Below are 8,512 nucleotides of genomic sequence, written 5' to 3' on the forward strand. Positions count from 1 at the left end.
GCTGTAAAGAAATAATTCTAACCTGTCCAACCTCTGCCTATAACTTAGAGGCTTTAGCCCAGGGAACATCTTTGGAAATTTGTTCCTTTTACTTTCTTGTTCAATAATATCCTTTCTAGATCAAACTGAACAAAACTGAACACAATACTCCAATACAGCCTTACCAACATCCTGTACAACTGCAACATAACGTCCCAACGTCTATACTCAATGCGTTGATGAAGGCAAATGTGCCAACAGCCTTCTTCACTGTCCTGTGTATCTGTGACTCAAATTTCAGACAACCGTGCACCTGATCTCCAATGTCCTTTTGTTGCACTACACGCCTTAAGGCCCTCTCATTCGTCATTAAACTCCTACCTGGATTTGACTTTCTTAAATGCAAGACACTTACCTATATTAAACTCCATTTGCTATTTCTCAGCCCACTTCCTCAGCTGATCAGAGTACTGCTGCAATTTCTGATAATGTTCCTCACTGTAAATGATGTCTCCTAATTTAGAGTCATCTGCAAACTTACTAACGTTGCGTTGTGCACTCTGGTCCAAATCATTGATTTAGATAACAAACAGCAATGGGCCCAGGACCGACCACTAAGGCACTCCACTAGTCACAGGCCTCCAGTCCGACAAGCATAACTCCACCATAGTCATTTGCTTCATAACGTCAAGCCAATTGTGTCACCAATTTGCCAGTTTACATTGGAGTCCATGTAATCTAACCTTCCAGAGCGGCCTACCATGTGGAACCTTATCAAAGGCCTTACTGAAATCCATATAGGATATGCCTACCGCCCTGCCCTCGTCAACCTTCCTGGTCACTTCCTCAAAAAACTCTATCAAAATTTGTCAGGCATGATCTGCCACGCACAAAGCTATGCTGACTACTCCAAGTCAAACTCTGTCTTTCCAAATGCATGCATATCTTATATCTCCGAACCTTCTCTAGTGGTTTCCAGAAACAGATGTGAAGTTTACTGGTCTATATTTCCCAGGCTTTTCTTTGCTGCCCTTCTGAATAAGGGCATTTGCTACTGCCCAGTCTTACGCGACCTTGCCCCTGAACTATATTCTCTCGCCTCTTGCAGTGCTCTTAGATATATCTGGTCAGGTCCAAGAGATTTATCTGACTTTATGATTTCTAATATGTCCAACAGCACCTCTACTGTGATATGGACTGTACCAAGATACCACAACTAACCTCCCAAAGGTCACAGGTCTTCATGTCTTTCTTCATGATAAACACAGAGGGGAAATTGAGGACCACACCCATCTTTTGAAGTATTACACATGCATGCCCATTTTGGATTTTAAGGCTTCGTATTCTCTCTCTAGTTGTTCTTTTTCTTTACTAGACTGAATTTGGATTCACCCTAATCTGCTCAGCCAAGGCTATCTCATACCCCACTTTAGCCCTGCTGATTTCCTTCTTCAGTAAACTCCTGTAACCCCTGCGTACCTCCAGAGATTCCCTTGGTCCCAGCTACCTGTACTTGAGTGACGCCTACTTTTTTTCTGATCAGAGCCTCAATATCTCTTGTCATCCCGGGTTCTCTCTTCCAGCCTCACTTTCCATTCACCCTCACAGGAACATCTAGACCTTGAAATCGAGCTATCTCATTTTTGAAGCCCTCCCATTTTCCCTGGATCGTTTTACCTGGAAATACACTACTCCAATCAAGCCTTGCAATCCCCTACCTAATTCCAACAAAATTCGCCTTGCCCCAGTTTAGGACTTGAATCTGTGGACCACTTTTGTCCCTACCATAACTATTTTAACATTAATACAGCTCTGGTCACTTTTCCCAAAATGCTCCCCCACTTTATCTCCATCACCTATCCATCCCTATTTCCCAACAGTAGGTCGAGTTTGTCCCTTCCCGAGTAGAACCATTTACATGCTGCTTGTGGAAGCTTTCCTGAACACACTTAACAAATTCCGTTCCATCTAAGTTCTTAACCCTCTGGAAGTCCCAGTCTGTGTTAGGATAATTAAAATCACCTATTATGACAACCCTATTGCTCCTGCAAGTCTCGCCAGTCTCCCAGCATATTTGTTCTTCTAATTCCCATTGATTATTTGAAGGTGTATAGTGCAACCAATATAACATCACCATCCCCCTCTTACTTGTTTGCATCATTTACAAAATCTCATTGGATATTATCTCAGTTATTTCATCTTTAAATACTAGAGTGATATGTGCCTTAATCAGAACTATTGGTATTTAAATTGTTTCCATTTACATCTCTTCCTCGAAGTGACTTCCACATTTGCAGCATCCCTTCTCAAGGCACAGTGGAGATATGGAGCTGGAAATGGATGGGAATGGCACATCCTGTCAGTTCCAAAATTGGCTGCAAGTTTCCCCACACTGGGCTGCGATCGAACACGGTGTAACGGAACAATGCAACAGCCTGGGTTTATATATGAATGAATCAGTGTGGACTGCACAGCCCCCCATGCTGGACATTTAGCCCAGGATTATAGATCCAGCATTGGTGTGGGCTGCATGCAGTTTCACTCTGGACATAGCTGGGTTGCATTCAGCAGTACACTAGCCGGATCTACACAGTGGTCCATCCTGAATATGTAATGGATGGGCTGGTTAGGTGAGTTATGTGAGTTGCGAATATGAGAGAAGTAAACATCTGGCTATGTCTGTATTTTGTGTTTTAATTCTTGTGATTGGAGTCTTCAAATCCTGACTCATCCGGTTAGAAAAAATCCCTCTGGATGAGTCATGGTGACTGTTGTTACAGCATCTGAGTCCGCAACATGACCAATAAATGGAGCAGAGGCTGCAGAGAGGACAGCCTCTGTAAAATGGAATGAGGGAATCACAATCAGATCAGCCGTGGTCTTAGTGAATGTTGGGGCAGGATTGCAATATATGATAATGCAATTTATCATATATTTCTGTTTGTTCCAAGCAAACTCCCTTTCTCTCCCAGTGTGCCATACTGATGGGGACTGAGTCACCTCTTCCTGTTCCTGCGTAACAGGATCCTTGATCCTCACTAGCCTCTAGATTTCCCTGTGCCCCAGTTTTAAGCAGTTGAATAATTGGCTCCTGTTCCTGTGTCCAAGTCTCGAACAGTTGAGTGACTGTCTCTTGTCCCTGTGCCCCAGTTTCAAGCGATTGAATGACTCCCTCCTGATCCCAAGTTTGTGAAAGTAGATGTCCTCCTCCTGCTCTTGAGTAACAGGCTCCAATAGCTCTGTGCTCACCTGCTGCTCCTGTGGAATGGAGGTGAGGGACTGAATGGCCTCTTCACATTCTTTACAGCTTTTCTTAACTAAAGGCCTTTCCCCTGTTTCTGTAAAACACCATCAAAATCTGAATGATGTATTTTTGTATTTGACTCTCTGTAATTGAGCAAACAAGCCGATTGGCAAAATTCAGATCCTGAATAGCTTCCTCCTGTTCCCGTTCCTGTTTCTGTTCTCAATAGACTCTCAGAGGTGCACAGCACGGAAAAAGATATTTTGGTCTGGTCATCATACTGCCAAATATCCTAAATTAATCTCGTCCCCCTTGCCAGCAATTGGCCCATCTCCCTCTACACACTTCCCAGCAATATATCCATCCAAATGCCTTTTAAATGGTATAACTGTACCTGCCTCCACCACCTCTTTTGTCTGTTCAATCCATAAACACAGCAGTCTCTGTGTGAAAATGTTGTCCCTCATGTCGCTTTTTAAATCTTTCTCCTCTCACCTTAAACCATCATCTTCTAATTTTGGACTCGTCTCTCCTGGGAAAAGACGTTGACTGTTTACCTTATCTATGCCCCTCATGATTTTATAAACCCCTTTAAGGTCACCCCTCAGTCTCAACACTTGAAAATAGTCCCAGCCTATTCAAACTCTCCTTGTCACTCTGACCCTCCAACACCTGCAATATTCTTTTAAATTTCTTCCGAACCTTTCAAGTTTGACAACGCCTTTCCGACAGCAGGGAGACCACAATTAAAGGCAATATTACAAAAGTGGCCAAACCAATGTCCTGTACAGATTTAACATGTCATGAAAATGCTTCGACTCAAAGCACGCACCAATACAGGGAAGATCACCAAATGCTTTCATCACTGCGCTGTCTACCTGTGACGGCAATTTCAAGGAACGGAGAACCTGCACCACGAGGCTAGCTTTGCTGCCTCACAGGGCAGCGACCTGGGTTTAATTCCAACCTTGAATGACTGGCTGTGTGGAGTTTGTACATTCTCCCGTGTCTGTGTGAGTTTCCTCCGGGTGCTATGTTTTACTCCAACTGTATAAAGATATACAGGTAAGGGTAGATTGGCCATGCTAAATTGCGTACCGTACCCAGGGATGTGTAGGGTAAGTGGATTAGCCATGGGAAATGCAGGCTCAGAGGGATAGGGCAGGTGTTTGTCCAGTGGGATACTGTTTAGAGGTTCGGTGTGGCCTCGATGGGCCGAAAAGCCTGTTTCCTAACTGTAGGGATTCGATAATTTCTATGGCGTTCTCCTTGATTGGCAGCTTTCGACAGAACCTTACCTACATGTCTTGCCTTGATTTGTCTGCCAAAATACAACACATCACATGTAACTAAAATATACTCTATCTGCCACTCCTGGGTTCACCTCAACAAGGTCCCATTATCGTCTGAGAGATCATTCTTCACTGTCGACTACACCACCAAATTTCGTATTATCTACAAACTTACTGACCATACTTCATATACTCAAATGTACATGAATTGTATAAGTGACAAAAGGCAGTGGACCCACTATTGATCTTTGCGGCACGCCACTGTTCACATGTCTCCAAGTTTAATGAAGAAATATCCACTGTCACGGCCTGTCTCCAATATTCAAGAAAATTTTGGATCTAAATGGCGAGTTCTCCCTGGATCCCAGGCAGTCTAACCTTGCTAACCAGTCTACCATGTAGACCATTTTGGTTTTCTTACTGAGTTCCATAAAGACAACATCCATTCTCCTGCCTTCATCAATCATCTTCATCATTCCTCAAAAGATTACACCGAGTAACTGAGACGTGATCTCCAATGTACAAAGCCCTCATCAGTCCTTGTCTTTTCAAATGCATGCACATCCTTTCCAACAAAATCCCATCCAACAATTTAGTCACCATTGACGTCAGGCTCACTGATCCATAGTTGCCTATTTTTTTTTCGCTTACTTTTTAAATAATGACACTGTGTTTGCAGCCCTCCAGTCTTTTGACACCTCACCTCTGGAAATCAATGATACAAATATATCAGCAAAATGCTGACCAATCTCTTTCCTAGCTTCTCACAAACATTTGGGATACAACTGATCAGGTCCCAGGGATTTGTTCACCTTTATATGTTTTAATGTCGAACACCTCCTTGTAATATAGACACTTTTCAATGTCTCACTGTATATTTATTCATTCTCTCGCTCTTGTAACCTCCTCCTCATTAAATACTGAGGAGAAATTTTTGTTTCATATCCGTCAAATCTCGGGTGGTTCCACACATAGGTAGCCTTACTGACCTTTAAGGGGCCCAGTTCTCTCCCTCGTTAATCTTTAGCCATTAAAGGATTTGTAGAATTTCTTCAATGCCTCTTTAGCCCTATTTTTAAAGCCATCTCATATCCACAATTTTCTGGCCCAATTTCCGCATTGACTATGCACTTTATGCCCTTATACACCTCTCGGGATTTACTTGATCTCAGCTTTGTTTACCTGACAAATGCCTCCTTCCTTACCTTGACCAGACCATCAATATATCTAGCCATCCAGCACTCCCTGCACCCACCAGTCTTGCCCATCTCACTAATGGGAACACGTTGGCTCTGGACTCTCTGAAACCAGGTTTTGATGGCCTTGCATTTTCCAACCATCCCTTTACCTGTGAATAGGGTATTCCAATCTGCCTTTCACAAGGCTCGCCGAACACTTTCAATATTGTCCTTGTTCAAAGTTAGAACTTTAATGTTTACATCAGGTCTTTCCTAATCCACAACTAATTTAAAACTAATATTTATGCGTAACAGAAAGTTAACAAAACACTTGCTGCCATTCTGTAACAGGCTTGAGAGGCTGAATGGCCTCCTCCTGTCCTTGTGTAACAGACCCGAGACATTAAATGACACAGCAACCCATGGATTACGAGCAGCCGTTAAACTGTATCTGATGGAGGTCCATCCCTTCTCAGTTTCAGTAACACAACCAACACAATGTACTCCAGGTGCCCTCTCAGTAACACCTCATATAGCTGGAGTGACACATCTCTTTGTTTTGAATGATTCTGTTGGCAAAATGTGCTGAAAAATGTGTTGCTGGAAAAGCGCGAAACGGCGATTCTCCTGCTCGTCGGATGCTGCCTGACCTGCTGCGCTTTTCCAGCAACACATTTTTCAGCTCTGATCTGCAGCGTCTGCAATCCTCACATTCTCCTTGTTGGCCAAATTTGCCAATATTCTAGATTTCCACCTTTTCAAGTTGCAACAGGCTAATATGGGCTGAATGCCCTTCTATTATCCCTCTGTAAGAGGCCCATAGGGAGAGAATTGCTTTGGCCTGTTTCTGAGCAGCAATCTCAATGTTCTGTCTCAAGATTATGAAAGGATTTGGTAGCAGGGCACTTAAAACCAGGAGTAGCCTCACACTGGTCAATAAGGAATCTAAAGCCTTGCCCACCCGACCTTTCTTTATGCAACCGATCTGATATTTTATAACTGCTTCTTTCATAAACAGAGTGGAACATATATAGATTCCTGCCGTGTTCTGTTAATGCTCTCATATCCAAGTTTAATAAAAGATTTAAAGATTTATGGTCCATTCCATTTTTTATTATCCATTCCATCCAAACCCAGTAAATGTTCTCTTTTGTAGTTATATGGAAAGTGATGTGTGGAACTGGTTAATTGAGCCTGTTTGCTCAGTCATGATTTGGAGATGCCGATATTGGACTGGGATGTACAAAGTTAAAAATCACACAACACCAGGTGAGAGTCCAACAGGTTTAATTGGAAGCACACTAGCTTTCGGAGTGCCTCTCCTTCATCAGGTGATAGTGGAGGACTGAATTTATAGCGGAGAAGGTGAGGACTGCAGATGCTGGAGATCAGAGCTCAATATGTGTTGCTGGAAAAGCGCAGCAGGTCAGGCAGCATCCAAGGAACAGGAGAATCGACGTTTCGGGCATTAGGGCTTATGCCCGAAACGTCGATTCTCCTGTTCCTTGGATGCTGCCTGACCTGCTGCGCTTTTCCAGCAACACATTTTCCGCACAGAGTTTATAGCAAAAATTTACAGTGTGATGTAACTGAAATTATACCTTGAAAAATACCTTGATTGTCTGTTGGGACTTTCATCTGTTTGAATACCATGCTAGTTTCATTTCTTTCATTTGTGTAAATCACAGAACCTTTTTTTAAAAAAAATATTGCATTCTCAGGTTAGCTGTAACATTGAGTTTTAGTTTGACAATATGGTGAAGGTGTTAGCCCCCTGTGTTCTCTGTTTATGCCATGATGTTTAGATTGATTCTGATCTGAAAATTGAGATAACAAGAGTTTTACATGAAGCCATACAGTTTTTTAGCTCAGAGTTTTACATGGATTCATGCAGTTTTTGAGCAATGTACAATGTAACTCTGCAAGTACAAATTCATCCCACAAACGTGTATATGTGTGCATGTGGGTCTTTGTCGGTTTGTGTGTCTGTGTCTGTCTGTGTTGGGGGGTTTGTGAGTGTGAGAGAGAATGTATATATGTGTGTAGTGATGTAGAGTGTCTTAAGTCTGTGATGGGGTGCATGTGTGAGTGTGGGAGTGTGTGTGCGTGTCTGGGGTGGGGGTTTTGACTATCAGTGAGAGAGAGAGTGTGTATGTGTGTGCATGAGTGTAGAGTCATGTTGACCTGTCACAACATGTCTGGAAAGCACACTTAGCATCTATATTCAAAATAAGGAAAGGTTTGGGTCAAAGCGGCCTTCTGGAAATATTTTGCGGGGATCTTGTCTGGTCCTCAATACTTGTACTAAGGGGTTTCTGACTGGCTCCTGATATTGAAAATTTAGTGGAGAGGCAGGGGATGTTTAGCTGGAGGTTGTGCTGTAAGTTGCCTCAGACATTCAGGGAGACCTGGGGATTTGGCAACCCAACTCGGGATGGAGCATGGGGACTGTAGTTACAACATCTGGGTCTGCAACATGAACAACAAATGGAGCAGAGGCTGCAGAGAGGGGGAAGCTCTGAAACCACGGAGTGAGTATGTGGGGGGAAAAGGGATCTGCTGTGTCCACCCCGGATTTTCCAGGAACAGCCTCCCAAGCTCCACTTGACCCAGGAGCAGAGTGTGAGGGGACACTGATTAAACAAGGAGCTGGTCACAGAGCGATGTCACCTTCTTTAACACGTCCTGCACCTTCACTCCAGCGGGAGGATGGTGCTGCCAGGGGCTGTGAGGGTCACTGTTTCATTCAGCTTCTATGATCCAGAACTTTCCAGGCAGGGCTAGGTGACATATCCATCATTTCCCAGTATCTCAACATC

This window comes from Chiloscyllium punctatum, chromosome 6, assembly GCF_047496795.1.
Source record: "Chiloscyllium punctatum isolate Juve2018m chromosome 6, sChiPun1.3, whole genome shotgun sequence".
Taxonomy (NCBI): domain Eukaryota; kingdom Metazoa; phylum Chordata; class Chondrichthyes; order Orectolobiformes; family Hemiscylliidae; genus Chiloscyllium; species Chiloscyllium punctatum.